At 37.4% G+C, this 19,935-nt stretch overlaps 1 long non-coding RNA gene across 1 annotated transcript; it reads right to left on the reverse strand.

The window, feature by feature from the left end:
* Positions 1 to 557: 557 nt before the first annotated feature.
* LOC118563409 lies at positions 558 to 2,099 on the reverse strand. Its single transcript, XR_004931207.1, has 2 exons — positions 1,741 to 2,099; positions 558 to 989 (listed from the first exon to the last, which is right to left on the reverse strand). It is a non-coding gene; the product is annotated as an uncharacterized LOC118563409 (long non-coding RNA).
* Between the last annotated feature and the right edge of the window lie 17,836 nt (positions 2,100 to 19,935).

Genomic DNA, 19,935 nt, shown 5'->3' on the forward strand with positions numbered 1-19,935 from the left:
TACATATCTTCTACAATTAATACAAACATGTTCCATTGTTTCTACATTATGACACCAACTACAAAAACCAGTAAGATGTTTCCCCATTTTACAAAGAGTTCCATTTAAAACAAACTGTGACCGGTTCTTATTCTATTTATAATTATCTCCTCCCTCCTGTTTATTCCTCTAATCCTTACTACATAAACTTTATTTTGTATCCTATCTAAGTGCCTTCCATTTATTTCATTATCCCACCTACTTTTCCATATCTTATTGCTTTCTCTCCAAACTATACTTTTGCCTTCAGATTTGAATAACTTTACAGGCATATCAATATATTATTTTTTATAAGCCTCCTTAGCCAACCTATCTGCTCTTTCATTACCCAAAATACCTGAGCAGGAGTCCAAAATAATATTACATTTTTATTTTGTTCACATATTCTATGATGAACAGCCGTAACCTCATATATATTTTGATGATTATTTGTACATCCCTTTTGAATACTCCATGCAGATAATCACTACAAATGATTTTATTTATATTAGTATCCTCATTCAGTCGATTTTCAAAAAGACCATGAAATCATTTTATTAGTAATTGCTTATATTACATAATAACACAACAATTGGGTATTTTTTTTAACTGCCAACAGGTGAGCTCTAAAGGTAAAATCATCTTCATGTCCTGGGGGTGGGAATTGGGCCCTTATACAGCTGACAGCACACGAGGGTATCACAGCCCTGGTATCTTTGCCTAAATAGTCCCAACACCATGTCACAAATTGTCTATAGGCTATATGCCTATGCTGTTGCTTGTATTGGGACCAAGCAACCTGCAATGTCCAAACATTTAGACACATAGCTTCCATGCCAGGATGGTCTGAGTCAGGGATTTCTCCATCCATCTCCTCTGGCTTCTTCCATCTTAGCAACAACCAAGTCGATTTTCTGGCAACAGATGCACTCTCTCACAGAATCCATTATTGGCAGTGAGAATATGAACACCTAAAAAATAAGATAGATTATTTGTATATGAATTACACACCATAACTGATTTGCTAAGTTCACTATTAATGCATTTATGGGAAGTTGGAAATGGATTTACAATAAGGAAATCTTTAGGCCTCAATATTTCTCAGTGTATATTTTTGATATATTATTATTTTTGACTTTTGTTATGCTAGTATGTAGGTAGGCTAAATATTAATGTACAGATACTGTTTTTAAAATGTTGTCAAGTGATTCTTTATCATAAGTAGCACGTCATCATTGGGCCTAACTAGGCCATGGCATAAATTCATTTATAACTGTGAATACATGCTCATTCATTGTAGTGATAAATTTTGTCCTCATCTCTTTATTTAAGATAAGATAAGATGGACGGCTCAGTAAAAGTGACAAAAGTTGGAAAAAGACCGATTATCTTGGCGTTTAAAATAACACAAAACAGCACAAGAAGACCTCGTTTATTTTTATTTTATAATTTTGTAAACAGCTGCCGATTAAACTGAAGGTTACAACCTTGACACGATTATATGCGTTGTTTTACCGAAAAATCAATTATACGAGCCGTGAAAACGGCAGCAATGCGCGCTCCCGACAAAGGGAGGGGGGAAAACAGATTTTCTCAGGGGAACTGAATTTCGCACAACACCGGCATTTTATCCATTAAATATCTATGGTGCGTAAAATAAAATGATGTCAACATACGAATAAATATTTGAACTGCGTAGTTAAAAGAAAAAACGTGTCCTACCATTCATCTAATCTCCCGACGTCCTATCTCCACTCCTTGTCCGACTCGGAAGGCTGTTTTTTGTCCGCTGCCTTCTCTTCATCTGAAACGTCTGGGTCGAACATGTGAGGCTCGAGAAACAAATATTCTTCCTCCGACATATCAGAATCGTCACCTGGTAGGAATCGCTCGGTTGAAGTCGAAATTTCACTTTCAGACTTCTTGTCGTCGAAGTGCAGTAATCCGCCATGTTGAGATGAACGCTCACGACATGACGTCACCACTTCCGGGTTGGAGGGCGCATGAAAAGTGATCAGAATCTTTAACGATTTTCTCTTAAATGTGAATTTTTTTTCAAAAAAATTATGTGGTATATTTATTTTTTCATATTTTGCTATATATATACGGAAGGTTAAGTCAAACTGACGGACGCTTCATAACCGGTTTAACTTCAGCCTCACAAGCATTTAAAGGCAAAGACATGTTAAAAACACCAGTTATTTGCATTAGATAAGCTTCTCTGTTTTTCTCAAATGCCTCTTGGGTGGGACCCTGAGAATACATATCCATCAAAATACATTATTCCTCCTCAAGCACGAAAAAGTGCCAGCCAAGAATACTCCAACCCATGAGCAAAAAATTGAGTGAAAGACTACCCCAGTTAAATGCTCTGTTTATTCTATAGCATTTTAATGAAAAAAAAGAGTGTTTCCTAGCCTAGTCTCCAAATCAGAAAGCAGGATAGCACTGTTTGCCAAACCACATGGGAATTTATTTGAAAAATGTGAAACTTTTCCAACTAGGGCTACCTAAACCCTGAATGAAAATAGACCTAATTCTCCAAACTAATGAAACAGGGGAAAACAGATTTGAAGAAAATTACATTTCAGCCCTATAGCTTCAGACATCCCTATACCAAGGTGTATGAAGGTTCTACACTAATAACCATACATACCAATTAGAGACTGTACAGAAAAGAATCAAGAACCTGCTCTAATTCTGATTTGTGTGGACTGAGGGAACAAATTGTACAATCAAAAGGTGCCGCTGGATGCTGGAATCCTGGTCAATTTCAAAATACACAGGATAGAGGGTAGACGTACCAAAATTGTATACCAACTCATCCTTCCAGCATACCCAGTTGGGGAGAGGGCAGGTGTCTGTCTAAAGTGGTCAAGGCGAGGGAGGTGGCTTACACCGTATATACGCACACTCTCACCAAACACACATAACCAGGGAGGAACAATGCAAAGCTACATGTAAAAAATCCTGTAATGGGATTTAATCCCAAAGGGAGACCTGAATTAGTGTGTAGCACTAACCATGTCTCTCAATGGCTCTGTAGCAACATTAATAATATCTTCTGGACATTTATATATTTATTTTCGGAAGCACATGTTAGTTTTAGTTTTTAAGGATTACCTTTGGAGTGAATCAGTCACAAAGTAAATAGACTTTTCTCCCAGAAATAAAACAAGCAAACAATGAAAACCATAGTCTTTAAACTGTATATCCTGAAGAGATATAGAGAGAACAACAGAGAATAAAATTTCAACAGGGACAAGAAAAGATCTCTCGATAAATCTCTGTCAGAAAGCTTTTTTTTCTGTTTGTTGTGGGTGAGACGTTTCTTTTTCTTGCTGAAGGTTGCCCCTATGGAACTTCCTGAAGCTACAGCTGATCAGACAACAGTGATGTTGATTAATAGTGTTTCTGTCAATGCGTGACTCGGATCCTATTTGCAGCCAACTCTAGTTTGTCTAGGTCTGGCCTCTGGTCTCAAAACTAGAGTACCAATTATGTCAACCATCTTTGCCTCAGAGTTTTCAATATCTCAGAATTGTTCTTGTTTTTTGTTTCTCACAGTGCTTTATCAAAGTAGTTTTTTGCTGACAAATCATATTTCACCAATTTTAACAGAGGGTTACAATACATAGACTTATTTAAATTTTTTTCTAGATTTTAGAAAGCTCTCATCACTGCCCTATCTCCAGCTTACTCCTGCAGAGGTTTTCTGCCTGCACCATGTTTCAAGTTGATAAACCTATTAAATCACAACCTTGTGTCTGGCTTAAATTTTTGGTTTTCTGCCTGTCTGATTCTTAATAAATATATTACATATGTATTTCCTTTTAAACCTTTAAACATGTTAAAGATATTATTTGCTTTACTTTTATAAGAAAATTTTTCATAATCAAAATCTGGGTTGAAAATATCAGTTAAATTGTGGTCTTCCTGATTCTCTTCTTCATGACACATACATTTTCAATAGATGATCTGAACATATGGGTATTGAGTGCACTTACCTTGTCTTCCTGGAGCTACAATATTACATGGTTAAGATCTTCCTGCTGTTTTTTCCCCCCGAAAATAACTAGGGATCTTTGAGGAAATGGAAACATGCCCTTTATAGTCATCTATTGGCCCAAGTGACTATATTTTGATTTGCAAAAAGGAGAATATTTGGCCCAGTGAAACCCATGTATAATACTCTGTTTACTTAAAGAAGACTTATAATATTTACATATTTCAAGTATTTTCTGTGTAATTAGAAATAGGTAAATTACAAACTTCAGATAACATTTTAGAAGTAAACAAGTACAACATTTACTTCAAAATCACTGGAATCTAATAATAATAAATAATAACTCTTCTGTATTAGAACATGAACCTGTAATAATGATAGCTCATACTGGACAAATAAACAAAACAGTGAAATAATCTGAAATAGTATTCTGAGAGAACAAGTATTTTCTACTCATTGTAATAATGAAAATTAAAAGTAGCAGTCCTACAAACACACTTACAAAACTGCATAACACAATATAGTTTTCTTCTTTATCCTATTTTTTCTTCATCCTCCTTGTCTCCACATTCATATTTTGCTGCAGAGCTGGTCCTATCAGCTCTTGGTGAAGTGTAATTGAAGGTATATTGCTCAAGCAGAATCTCCTTTGGTTGCTTAACATAAAGCTGGTTCCGATCCTTTGTCCACTGGCTCTGCATCAATGAGAAAAACTCTCTCAGCAATTGCATTGTGTGACCGAACTGCAAAGACAAATTGCAATCTTCAGTGATTCCGAGTAATATATTATGCTTTTGGCCTTCTCATAATTATCTCACTATTTGGTCCACTTCTGGTGCGCTCTAACCCTTTTTCTGGGTGTAATGACAAACTACTCCACTGCCTTTCTTAATCTTTCTCTGTGTCCATATGTTCAACGTCATACGGTAAAGTCAAGAAGACATTTCGTCATCTTACTATTGACCATAACATTTATTTTTTTTATATTAAACCTTTATTTATAGGGGTAGTCTCGAGACACAAGTTTCCATTTGCAAGAGATACCTGTTTTAATCACTGATAAGTAAATTAACAGTTTATTTAAATGTTGGTTTGCTCAGAAATGTTAACACTGGGGGTAATTGTTAAAGACAACACCGACAGAGATGACAAAAAAATATCTGACTGTAAAACTTTAAAGGCATCCAAACTCCAATAAACCATTCTAATATAGTTTGATTCCCTGACTGGTTTTTAAAAGGACACCAACTCACTATTAAGATGAGTAATTTTTGTATAATACCCTCCAAATTAATGATATTCTGGTTTCAAATTAAAAATAATTTCAACTACTTGTGTTATGGTCAGTGGGGTTGTCAAAAATATTGATACTCTGAAAAGTAACGATACTCAAATGTTGTATCCGTTTAAAATACTGATTTGCCATAGTATCGATATTGAAGCGCCCATCACGACAGCAACTGACCGGCAAGGCAGACAGCCCTGACCACGAACCAGCTTGGTGTTTTGCAGGCATGCACATGTATCTGCTACTACTATTACAAGCATGGCTGTAAGAAGGCAAGACTACCCAGTCTTTTAGTCAAAGAAGCAAAGAAGCAAAGAAGGGAAACCCAAAGTTCTCGACAAGCCTGTGTGCAAACAGTGCTTTAAAGTGGTGGAAACGAAGTCGAGCAGCTCAACAAACTTGGCTAAACATCTGAAGGACCAACACCCTGGCCTAACATGTTGGAATTCATGAATTCCAACAGGTTAGGAAATTAAAGTTTCCGTTCGTAATTGAACTTAAATATATTAAACGTATTACTAATGTTAGAGTGACCTGTAGTCCGCATTGATGTTGTGTGGTTAGCAGGTTAATGCCACACTAGCCACGTTTAGCTTGCTTCTCTATTAATGTTAGTTTTTTGTTTTTCGCCATTAGCCGCGGCTAGCATCCTTTAGCTAGCTAACATTACTCAAACATGTTGTTTTACCTTACAGTTGCAGAGTGAAGCAGAGAAAACCAGTCCTCTTACTGCAACAATTAAGAAGAAGCACGCAAAGCCAAACTCTACCACTTCTATTTGATAAGCAAAGAAAATATGACCCCAAGTCACCAGAAGCTGTGAAACTAAACGGGGCTGTGGCAGAATACATGAGGATTAGTATCCTATTTACATAGTGGAAAAACCAGGGTTCCACCAAGTTTTTATGTAACTAAAATAAATCCACAGTATGTTCGTCCTTCACCAAACCGCTCCGTGCACACTGAAATCCCTGAGTTGTACAATACAACAAAACAAACATTCATGCAGCAGCTACAAGGGAAACTATATTTTAAATGTAAAACTGACCAATGGACCAGAAATGCTCTTTCATGGCTGTAACCCTGCAGTTTATAACTGAGTCCTGGCAGTGTTGCCAACTCCTCACTAAGGAAAGTAGCTATTGGCTGTGCTAAAAGTCGCTAGAAGTCGGTGAATGGCGTCATCGCCTAATTTGCATAGTCTGCCACAATGTGATGTGCATATTATTGACGCTGTGGGAAAAATTATTTCGTTAGAGAGAGACAAAAAGTGAGTAAAAACACTCAGAATATATATAGAGCTACTTTTTTCTGTCCATTGATGTTTATTTATTATTATTATTTTTTATTTATTTTTATTTTTTATTAGTTTATTTTATTACAATACTAACCCTCCTCCTTTACCTGGGTTTGAGGCTGGCAAAATGAACCATAAAGAGACACTATGGTAGAGTTACAAAAATTTTTTTTAACTCTTTTTAACGTTTTCTTTTTTCCCTTGTGGTCCACCAAGGAGCCTACAAATAACGGTAAAACAGGCACATGTGACTGTGTGAATCAAATGCCGTTATTTATTTAGGATAAAATATTTCAAATTCAGTTACTTATGATCAACCTGCGCCGTTAATCCCGGTGCATGCGCACTTCATTTGCAGTCTGGAAGCTGAGGGTAAACATGCTGTGGCTCTAACTGCAGCGCTGAGAGGGACTCCTGCGGTGGCGAGAGAACGGGGTCAGCACGGGGGAGGCGCCCCACGGCAGCACCTGTCGCTGGAGGATAAGAGTAGGAACGAGACGTGCTTTCACGTGAGAGTCTCCAAAAGTTGCTAGATTTGTCGCTAGTCGCTTTTTTGAAAAAGAGTCGCTGGAGGGGTCTGAAAAGTCACTAAATATAGCGACAAAGTCGCTGAGTTGGCAACACTGAGTCCTGGGACATGCAGAGCATGTTTTTGAGCTGAGTTCAGAAAGTGCACTTTTTGATCTCTTGTGTGCCTTAACACTTATGTGCACTTTTCAATTTCAGCCTTTTTTTAAATGTAACTAAGAAGATAGCATTTCAATTGTGTGGTGTTCACTTTAACAGGCTGTTGTCTACCTGTATAGTTTAATACCTCAAATATTGTTCTGATTGTGGCTTCGTTTGTGTGTTGTTTACTCAGACAACCAAAAATGCTGTAGTTAATCCTAATTTTATTCTTGCAGTTTGCATAATCTCAGAAACCACTACCTTATACAAGTGTTGTTTGCATATTTCTGCTATTAATTTTAGATTCCTGGATTAATTGCACATTATTTTCGAATCGTGTTATATTTAGGTTATTTATTTTGCATTTATCTGAACACTTATTTAACCTGTATCTGTGATTCTGCTGAGACTGAAAATCATGTTATCATGTTAATAAAAAAAAAACTTTTTATGCCTTTCATTATTTGTATTTTTTATCCCCATGGTATTGACAATGACAGAGTATCCAATATTTTCCGGATATGAATATTGAGTTTGAAATTTTAGTATCATGACAACCCTATTGGTCAGTAGCCTTTGTCTGTTTCTTCTTTCTTTCTATTAAGTTGTAGGTTGTCATGATTTAGATTTGTGTTGGTTTGTTTTGGACTTCAAGTTTCAGTCTGTCACCTGCCACTATCCAAGCAGCTCAGTCATCAGCCCAGACCAGTTCCACCTGCTGCCACTAATCAGTTCTAACTCTGCTCACCTGTTCTCCAGCCTTCATATGCCTGCCGCACTCACCCCCTCACAGCCAGATCGTCTCATTGCCTCACATGTGGTCTGCTGCTATGGTGTTTAACCTGCATCTGCTCAATGATGTGCAAAATGGCAGATTTTATTCAGTAATAAGAGTTTTCAACAGTTTTTGGTTTTCATCTTTTCTTTTTTCTCTTTGACATTACTTTTCCAGTATTTGAAAACACCTGTACTGAGGGTGCTGGAATGCACAAAAATGCAAGTACAAGTTTGTGTAAATTGGGTTATAGCAGTTTTTACCTCTCCCTGTACTCCAGTAGATTTTCAATTCTGTTAATATTAGGCTCTGAAAGGTAGCAATAGACTTCAACCGTGGAATCTACGGTTACATTTAACCTTTTTCTTGCCTCCATTACACTCATGTCCAAACGATGCCACAATTGGCTGCCTAAGAGAAAATAGCATAAAGTTAGCGAGTGTTCTGATAGAAATAACTGATCTCAATTCAAGTTTATTTATATAGTGCCAGTTCACAACACGTCATCTCAGGTGTCTGAAGATGATGAGTTTGACAAAATCAAATCATACAGACAGATCGGTCAAATCTATCGAAGGAAGCCCAGCAGATTGCATCATGTCTTGACAAGCAGCATTCACTCCTCCTGAAAGAGAGTAGAGCCACAGTGGATAGTCGTCTGCATTGTCAAGCGCTTTGCAGCAATCCTTAATACTGAGCATGCATGATGCAATAGTGGAGAGGAAAACTCCCCAGCAGAGCCAGGCTCAGTGTGAACAGCCATCTGCCTCGACTGACTGGGGGTTAGAGAAGACAGAGCAGAGAAACAAAAAGCACATATTGATCCAAGAATTCTATTTGTTATAGGGTAATGGCAGAAGGATGGTGTCACACCTACTAGAACGCTAGACCTGATGTACGACTATGAAGCGAAAAAAGTCAGAGAGAACATAAAGTTAAAAGTTGAAATAACAATAAATAATGCTAATTGGAGAAAAGTAGGAGAAGTCAGCAGAGTGAGAAAAAATAGATCTTGATGTCCTCCAGCAGCCTAAGCCTTTAGCAGCATAACTACTGAGATAGCTCAGGATGGAACTTGATTATTAAGGGCATTATATGTGAGGAGAATTTTAAATTCTGTGTCTTGATTTAACACAAAGCCAACGTAGGATAGCTAATTGGAGGAATGTTATCTCTCTTGTTATTTTTCATCAGAACTCTTGCTGCAGCATTTTGGATCAGCTGAAGACTTTGAACTGCATTTTGTGGACTTCCTGATAGTGAAGAAATACAATAGCCCAGCCTTGAAATAACAAAGTTTAAAGGCATCCAGGTTTTGATGTCATCAAGACATGCCTTTAGACATGTCTTTACTCAATATACAAAAATATTGGATACTTCTAGTGAAATCGGGAGAGGTGGAAGCCAGGGAGGTTTCCTCCAAGCTCTGTCTAGAACGCATAATGATGGCACACTCTGAGGTCAGTCTCTTAATTGCTTCGGTGGCTTTAGTCTGGCTGAAAAAACCTAGGACTTTAAATCTAAGATCAAGGAGGGGAGCTAGGTATAGAATACTCATAGACTGGAAAATCTGAAGCTTTTCCCAAAGATGACTGATGAGGTGGTCTCCAACTTGTAATGCAGCTGCTGGTGCTGGCTTTGTCATCTCCCGAAGGCTTTGACCAACATCTTTATGAAGGGAACCACTTTGGAGGAAGAAACAGTTTCCTCTGCAGACAGCTCAGCAGTGGGGTCATAAAATGGAGACAGCATAGAAAGGCACCATCCAACAATGTTAGACTTTTCTAATGTTATTTAAAGGAATGTCAGTTTGTTGGCCAGCTAATGCACCTCACCTATAAATAAATTAAACAGTGTAAAATACAGTTCTTGATAAGAAAATCTAATGAATCTTAAGTATTTTAGATTTATCTTACCTTATTTGAAGAAACAAAGTCAAAATGTTCCCACATAATGGCTGCACAGTGACGCAGTGGGTAGCAATGCTGCCTTGCAGCAAGAAAGTCCTGGGTTCAAGTCCACCCTGGGTTCCTGTGCATGCATGGGTTCTCTCCGGGTACCCCGGCTTCCTTCCACAGTCCAAAAACATGACTGTTAGGTTAATTTGTCTCTCTGAATTGTCCTTAGGTGTGAGTGTGTGCATGAATGGTTGTTCCTGTCTCTGTGTTGCCCTGTGATAGACTGGCGACCTGTCCAGGGTGTACCTGGACAGCTGCCTATTGACAGCTGGAGATAGGCACCAGAACCCCTCACGACCCCAGCAGGGATAAACGTGTCAGAAAATGGATGGATGGATATTCCCCTCATAGAAATCCCCCTCTTCCTAGCTGGCTCCATCTGCTATCCTCTCCTCAATCTCCAAGCTATATTTACTTCTCTCAAAGTTATTCAGGTTTTTGATGTCTCCAAAATACCTCCAAAATTCTATCCAAACTCTACTATCCACACTAAAAAAATCTATCCAAAACCTGAACTCACAGCAACTCTTGAACAAACATATTTTGAGTGAATACTGAGGTGCTTAAATGCCTGTCAAAACCCAATGGCAATCTGAGCCACTTCCCGAAGCAGTCACATGGTACAGATGGGTAGCGAGGCTTTGGCCATCATCATTTTTTGCTCTTACCCTAAATGAAGCAAGCCTTGATATAAATGCTTTGCAGTAACGCCTACCCCATTACTCAACACTCAGCGTCAGGTCATACCACAATGTCACTACTTTCAACCATTAGCAACTGGTTGCAATAATACAAGCAAAAGACTACATGTGCAAACTTTGGATCGCATATTACTCTGAAATACCAATATGTCATTACCTGTGGCTCCAGCACCCAGCCATCAGAGCATCTCACTTGATACTTGACACCATGGACAACAATTTTAATTTTACTTAAAGCCGCGGCGCAGCTGCACCACTTCCACTTCCACTTTCAGTGGAAATCCGGGGTAAGTGTGGCTATGGGCAGTGCGGGAGTTATGAGTGGGGCTGTGGCCAGGATGAGGGAAAGTGTTCAGGGCGACACTGGTGGTTTCGCCATGGATCGGCCTTTTAAGGTGAAGGAGTTTTGACCTCACCTCATCAGTGTGGCTACACATCAGTGGTTGAGTGAATCTTTGTTGATGAAGGCCTGAGCATCATCAGTTTGAGCCACTGGCTCAAGGCGCTGACTCAACAATACTTAAAGCTGGCGCTGCAAAGGCAGTGGAGGACAAGATAGATACAGTGGTAAAGTGATGTTAGCAGCATCACTGCTGCATAACATGGGCAAATATTCAAAGTAGTAACAAACACTAAACATCATGGATCAATGCTCCCAATGATCATGATTCCAACACCTGTCCCGCTGCGTGGTGTATTTGACTGAGGCACTTATATACTGAAATGTGGGCTATGATGACAACCAATAGGAAAATTCAACTACAATAGCCACTGTTCAACCCTAAGAGCTCAGCACTAAAACAGTTTACATTAAAATGTAAATAATTGTACAGTAACATTAAAGTAGCACCCTTAGGCCCAGTTTATCAAGTTGATTTTTGGGGTGAGTTATGGTTTAGTGATACTTTGTTTTGGAGATTAGCAATAGATCAAATTTGCTGTTTGTTACCTGACATCCTACAAAGTGGTGCTCATACTGCTGCATGTGTTAATTTGCAACTGGAGCAAGTAACAGATCTTATTCAGGGGGGATTTTAATGTGAACAGGCATGCTTAAAGCTTTCAACTTATTTTTAATAGACCAGGATACATGGCATTACCAGGTCTGAACAGTTCAAAGTAGCATAGCAGTTTCTGTCTTGGGTTTAGGTTATGTGACACCCGATATCAAAAATTGCAGAAAGAAAATCAAGACCAACACAAAGAAGTGAGTTTAAATTTGATTTCTTGTTTTTACTGGTCTTATCTGATGGACTTCTTTAAAGAATATGCCCAGTTTTAGAACAATACACCAAAGATAAGACAGAGGGATCATTTTAGTTGCATTGTCTGGCCTTGTGGTAGGTCCGCACAGCTCATTCAAATCTAAAGCACATACGTTAAACACTCTAAGTCAGAGTGAATGACTCAGTTCTGTAACTTTTGTATTACTGAATTGAGGGCTGCATAAATGTTCGATTAAAATGGGTTTGCTTGCTGTGTCCATACAGGATAGAAGCACATTCCCCTAAGTGAATAACTCAAACAATAACTCAAAAATATTCTATGACTAGTTACTGATGGACACAGAATGCAGAAGTTGATTTGTTGCAAGACTCTATTTAAACCAGATAAATAGGCTAGAAAACTAATTTAAAACACTGGCACCTTTGTTTTTCAGAGGTTGAACTAAATGTTAGGTTAGTTTGACTAAATTCAAAACAAAATCTAGATGATTTGTTTAAATACAGAGTTATGCATACTATACACCAGATTTCCCCCACCAGACAAATAAAAAAGGGAAACTTTCTAGAGGGTCTTTTTTCAGCAAAGAGATGTTCATCTCACATTGTAGCTACTTTTAACTGCCTTTTTCTGCTCCTTTTAGTTTACATTCACCGGAGGTGACTCGTTTCATTTATGTTCAGGAAAACATGGAAAGAGAATCTCATCTACATCATCTAGTCCATCAGAGTGAGACACTGAGACAGACTGGCCAGGAAATGTTTGAAAGCACAGGAAACATCAAAATTTACTCCACCATCACTCATAACATCACTCACCGCCCTCCTCATGCACGACCTAAAACATTTATATGGCCATGCCTGTCTTCTGATGGCTCTGCCTGTGAATTATTTACCAATGGGAATTTAATTGCATAGAAGCAAAACGGTTGGGGATGAAACTCTTTTTTTAACCCCTTTTTTAAAATGATTTCCATTTGGTTGAAATTGTCAGATTCTTCAGCTATCTGCAGCACCCATCCACATTTACTGTAATATTACTGATTTACATACAGATGTACAATGTATGAAAATGTCATTTTTGTATTTGTTAGTTACATGGATGCTCTGTATCATCTGTGCAGCCAGCAGTAGTATGCAGCAAATGTTGTATGACTCATAGTGAACATCTGGCCAATTAAAACTGGTCTCTTTTGCAGAAGGGAGGATATGTATTGATTTTAGCTTTCATACTTCCATATAGATAACTTCTATGTCTTGTTTTCTAAGGATGAGTGGAAGCAGAAAGAAAGAGTTGAAACTGATGTATCATAAGGTTTTGTGACATTAGCCTTTATATGAATCTTGGGAGTTAATTAGCTTGTTCTTTTAGTTGCATTCACGGGGTGACGTCATTTCTGCTTCATTAGAAACTCTAAAAAAAACATTAAAAAAAGACAATGTTTTGACAGATTCAGCTCATTTAGAGCTCATGCAAATAATCAAAGCAAATGTTACTGACCTAAATGCTGCATTCAGTGGGAGGCAGAGATAAGGGTTTTGTTTTGCATTCTTGTAGCCTCCTCCACTTAGTAATTGAACTTGTTGTTCTTGGTCAAGTATATTGATTCCCATTTTGCTGCCTGTTTAAAACTGTTACATTTGTATTAAATAAGGTAGAGTATTTACATAGGGAAACTTCTAAAATTTTTACCAAGCATAGCATTTTGAGAGTTAAGCTGAACTCAAGTCACTAATAGCAGCTTGTACATTAATAAGAAAAGAAAAAAAAAAAGAAACAGTTTGCACACGCTGCAGGATAGACGTCAGCCGGGGAACATCACTGTTGTATCCCATGATGAGATTCCCCATACGTGGCAGAAAAACCTCACACTTACACTGCACATGCACACATTCCCACTGCTACACACGCATGCTGTCCTCCCTCCTTTGAAGTGCTGCATCACTAGGCTGTAATGGAATTCTATACCTGACTGCTGACTGGAGGCTTTGGAAGAGGGTGGATGGAGAAGTGGATGTATGGAGAGAAAAATGTAAGAAGTGGTATGTAAAATGTGGGGCAAAAGTGACTGAAGTATGCTGTAGAACTATTTTTGTTAATGTTTTTGAAGAAATGAACATCCCGCTTCCGTTGGATTTTTGTTCAACAGTGTTGACTGCCAATAAATCTGTTATGTAATGACACTGATTTTATTAGTGTCATGTAGCACTACAAAGGTTTGTCTTTTTCTTGTGTCTGTGTTGAAAACCCTAGCTCACAACCTCTAACAGCTCTCTTGGGTAAGATGTAAGTGAATGCAATACTTTCTATTCCTCCTTCTCAGGCCATGTTTTAGCTGGGACTAAGAGGGTACTGTAAAGTACCTTTTGATTCATCTCCTTTTAATTATGCAAATAGAGTTCATTAACTGCACTGACTCTAAAGTGTTGTGAAATATATTCATTAGTCTGTGTAGATCTGTAAGAGTGTTCACTAAGGAGAACTCAAGTGTGCACACTTGTATATGTTCTCTTTTTCATAGTTGTGAGTGTACAGAGTTGATCAAAGTGTTTTTACACTTTCAGAATATGCTTAAGCCTTGATGCATTAAAAAAGTTGCAAAGTAGGGTTTCAAATTTATCCAGTGCATAAATCAAATGTAAAAGAAAAATGAGAGTTTTAGCTATACTGTACCAACAAATTTGCAAATGTGTTAGTGAGTCATCATTATGCATGCATTTACATGAAATCCTGTACAAATGAATATGAAATTTTGCCAGTGGAAAATATGTCCTACTTAGAAAGAACTGTGTTGTTTGCTAGACACATCAGGAATTACTCTAAGCAGACAAAAAAATCTGCTGAAGGTGACAAAAACAGTTGTTACGATGATGTTACGGTGATATGTTTGGTTTTGAGGTATCTGATTGCTGATCTTAAAATACTGTAAACTGTCATGCATGACAAAATATGCTGTTTTTGCTTCATAACTTTTTAGAATAAAACCTTTATTTTAATTTTATTTTTTTTGTTTACAGTGTCGTTTTTAGAAATCGAGCAATCTAGCCGCAGCGCATGAAACTGTGTCCCCATCAACTGCTAATGGCAAAGACCTTCCGAGGGTCTTTGTCATTAAATAAAATACAGAGCCCCTGTAATGAGCAGCAGATCAGAGAACACGATATTCAAGCCAGACACAGTGTTGCGCTTAAAAAGTTTATTGTAAGAAAATGTGGACATGACAGGTTGAACGGGCAAATGACAACAGAACAGATGACAGTTAAACTGGCTGGAGGTGGCTTGACCAACAATAAATGAGTTTCCAGAGAGGGCACAGAGAGCACATAGTCCGCACAGGAACACACGAGGCAGGTGGTGCACACACCTACACACACTGGGGAACCAACATGCACGCAGTGACATGAGAGACTTATCTGGTGGAGAACGACTATGGGATGCGGCTTTAAATGGGTGCAGCAACAGGTGAAATGACTTGGGCCTAATTAGTAGCAGCAGCAGGTGAAACTGATTAATGTGAGCTCAGCCGTGACCTGGAAGAGTGGAGCATGGAGTCGGGAAGGATCAGCCAATCAGCCCCAAAATCACATGAATGGCCGAAATTCAAGACAGCCATAGGGACAGAAGTAGAACCTATTACAGAGAAAGGATGCATTAATGGTCAATAGATACGTTATGTGATAGAAATATAATTGTATAGACTACAAGCAGTAGCTTTCTTAGCTGATACATTTTCAACTTCAGTCAATGTTTTCTTTTTCTTTAAATAAATGAATTAAAGGAACAAATAATTCCACTGCCTTACAAATTGGAGCAGTCCAATGAAAACATCTGCATCTCTTAATGATTTAAAATGCCCTCCTAAACATAATTTTCAATTCCCCTTTCATTTTGTTGTGCCTTATTTCTTTTTTATCACATATGAAGATATCTTATCTTATGAAGATAAGATATTTATTTATTTTTATCTGAAAATTATATTGCCTTTGGTTGAAACACATAAACTGTGTACAGACTGGAGTAGTCAGCCCAAGATGTTGAGGCCTTAAGTTTAGGGGAGGGGGGGAAACAAGAACGAGACAAGGACAACTCAGCAAAAGTAACTTACTATATTCTATACCCTTGAAACTAATGCACAGGCAATATATGTAATAGGGTCGCATAACAAACACTATACATCCTGTTTGTGACAGGACTTGACTTTTCTCAAAATGTTTTTTTCATTTCGTCACGTTCAGACCCATGCAAAAATGGATTATTAGATACGCCAACAGACGTGGCAAGATAAGAAATAGTGTGACATCAGCTTTACTGACACAATGACATGTTGTTGGGATTTTAAGAAGTGCCTCTGTACTTCGTCTGTAAGGACGAGAAGCGCTCTATGAGGAAATAGTTTTCCACATTCTTTCCCATTTGAGTCAGATGTAATTGAGTTGTAAGGTCATATTCAGAATGTGGAGTGAGGACAACACTGAAAGGGGTGTAAATTGCTCACACGGCTGTTACAACACTGTAGGCATGTTTGTGCTGGCATATCATTAGAATGATTTGAGACACTGAAATGGAGAAGATAGGGGGTGCAAATAAAATGCAAGTACTGAAACTAACACCGAGTTGAGTAAAATGATTTATCAAAATCTCAGTAGAACTGAAGTTCAAACTATTGACATAGTTTTAGAAGTGTACAGGCAATGAACAAATGAGTTGATCTATAAAAAAAAAAAAAAAAAACAATTGTGGGGAGGGGGGGGGCAAAACCGACTGGCAAAAAAAAATGAATACAAAGCTCTAGTGTGATGCTAACACTTCACGGCGAAAGGTTTTGCTTATCATAAGGTTCTAAAAACTGCAATGAATTTTATGTCACCCATGCACACATAAGATGAACTGTGTTACTTATTGGTCTGAGCATGAAGAATGCAGTTCCTGTATGATATTTTCCATTTGTAGTTCCTGCTGTGTGACAGTAGTATTTCCTTTTAAGTACCAATGCTTTTTGTTAATAAAAATAACTAATTCGGAAGTTGCAGCTGGCTACACAAGAACAAAGCAAAACCAATGCAGGCTAGATATTTAGAGAGCCTTGGAACCTTGAATAAGACAAAAATTACATCCTCTTTCCCTTTTCTTTACAAAAAAACTTTTTAGACAAGAGCTTTGGTTAAAAATGTTCAGTCTGTAAGGCAGGAGTACTGATAGACCCCCAGTGGTGCTCAAGAACTTGCCCTTTTGTCTTGAATAAGAAAATTGCCATTCCTGCTGGAGACCAATTTCTTTTCCATTCATCAATATTTTAAAATAAAAATTACTTTTTCCTGCCATCAATTACTCATGAAAGTATTTTGGTAGTTGATGTCAATTTATTTAAGATCTTTTGAGAATCCTCACCAGCCTGATCCAGGGCACGTTCAAGTTCCCTGTCTTGTCTCCTCCACTTAGCCATGGGGTAAGAATTCATTCTTCTGCCATCATGCAGTGCTGCATACCAGGCCAAAACGCTGCAGCTGCCACATTTCCAAAATAAAAGGGCTTCATTTAGGTGTCTTACAGCTGAAAACGCTTGCCTTTTGACACAAAGACCATCCATGGATAACACACAGTCTACACATTTTGTGCTTTTGAAATCTGTGATTTCAAAGCCTTGTCCAGCTGTTTTTTGACATGTATCTGGTTTAATGAAGAGCGAGAGGGGGAGCAATAGACAGACAGGAAGTAAATTTAATGAGTTTTACAAATTCGACCGGTTCACTAGTTTTGTTTAATTTATAATGTTATTTTGATGTGAAAATCTGAAGAAAACAAAGCAGGACAATAGGCAATTTGCAGGGAAAGATCAAGTAGCTCTCTCAAAAAAATGTGGAAAATAGAAGCATACAGTGTTTTGTAATTACAGCATCTTGGCCAAAACTTTGTTCTACACTTGGTCCTCCTTACACATTAACAGTTAACATTTATAACTGTTATAGAATATTAGAAGTTGTATTGCTTGTCATTTATTCAGAGCACAGTTTTAATAAGTTAAGTTAAAATTTATTTTTGACGATTATTATTCAATACTGAGGGATTAAGCAGGTCAGAAAATGGATGGATGGATGGATTTAAAAACAAGCACAGTATGGCCCTGTTCTGTCTGAGTCTGCCAGCAATTAATTAATTAATTGATTTATTATTTGATAATTTGATCAAATAATCTAATTTGAGTATATGTGCATTGATCGTGTTAACAAAAATAAATATGCAAGTTAAATATATCCATCTTTTTTATTTTATGAATAAATGTAAGAAGGGTTGCCCTTTTTTTTTGTTGGCCTGAGCAACTGCCCCTAAAAATGTCTGGGCATGTGCTCTCTGACTGTGCAGTCTGCTATGTTCCTCACTTAGACCCTGGAAGACAAAAAAAAAGAAGAAGTTAATTTTTAATAAAAGCTACTTCTACAGATGACATTACAGTCAGTTCTCCTTCAACATTATGAAAATGCTTTATTTTGCATTGAAATAGAATAGAACAGAATAGAGAGATCCTTTTTGTCCAGCATGGGGGAACTTCAAGTGCACCAGCAGCAAAGAGCAAATACGTAGCAGTAAAAAAAAAAAAGAATTACATGCTGCTTTAATGCACTATTACAAGTCTCTCTAAGAAGATGGTAATGCCTTACCCACTGGTATTATTCAAAGTTCAAGAATAATCTCCCACTGGGGAAAACAGGGTAATTTTTATGTAAATCCATTTCATTACTTTAGAAGGAGAAATTTGCTACCTTATTCCTGTCTATATGGAAAACAATCTCTGCTCAAGACAAATGTGTCTAAACCTGAAAATAAAATCTTTAAAAGAGCATTTTAAGAAGCTTGAAGATTTCAGCACAATTAAAGCTCTTGTTTGTCGTCCTCATTGCAGAACGATTTTTAGCAAAACATCTTTGCTCAGAGACGCAATATTAGGCGGAAAGAGCATTGGACAAACAGTGCACACTGAAAGAGATTTCGTTATCTCATAATAATGTCATCACTCTGCTTAATTTTATGGTAGCAGATAGTCATTCGCTGCTTTAATGGGGTACACAAGCTTTTACATTTAACGGCATCTGCATACTTTTTGCTGATGTCTTTCACTTGCATGCATGCATGCAAACAAAAAAAATCCACAAAACCAGGCAGCATTGAATGTAAACTGCTTGACATGCAGTTGACAAAACAAACAATTCTGATCTTAAACTACATTCATAATAACATATTTATGTTTTTTATGCTTAATTTCTACAAATAAATCACTAATTGTTATTGAGATGTCAGACTACTTAGGCTTAAAAAAGTGAATAACCCTATGTTGTACTTATCAGTACAACATGTCAGTACTTTTCTGAAATTTCTGATTTTTTTTATTGTAGACAAATGAAATCTGATAGTATAAAGAACAACAAAAAACAGTGTCTTAATGCAGAATTATTTTAAATTATACATTCAGCTCTGCTTATCTGCAAAATTTAATTTACTATTGTTACGCCTCTTTTCCTTTTTTCTTGTATAAGTTCTTGTCAGGTCACCATATAGTCTTTCAAAGAACCTTTCTTTTTTCAAATTATCAATTGTCTTTCAGTCTTTTCAGTCATGTAAAATAAGCATTATAGCAAATCACATATTTGAGCACATCCCTTCACTTTTTTCAGCTTTATTTCAGAATTCTGTTACAGCCCACACCTTCCCCCCTCTTTGCATTACAGATATTCAAAATGGATTTATCGTCATTAAGGTCAGTGTAGCTTCCAATGTTGTCCTTTTTGCATATTACTTTCCTAGGCAGCTTCTCTGATATACAAATTTGAGGTATACCTACAGTTTGTTATTGTGTTAGTTCCTTAATATGAGTCCAAAATATAAATTCCAACATATTGAGGTTGCAATATGTAGCTTTTGTCTCAAGGAAAGCAGTTCCAAGGGGTTATGAAAAATAATGTTAATATTTTTGTCAATATAAAGAGTCCTAGAAGTAGACACGTTT

This window comes from Fundulus heteroclitus, chromosome 1 (genome assembly GCF_011125445.2).
Source record: "Fundulus heteroclitus isolate FHET01 chromosome 1, MU-UCD_Fhet_4.1, whole genome shotgun sequence".
Classification (NCBI taxonomy): domain Eukaryota; kingdom Metazoa; phylum Chordata; class Actinopteri; order Cyprinodontiformes; family Fundulidae; genus Fundulus; species Fundulus heteroclitus.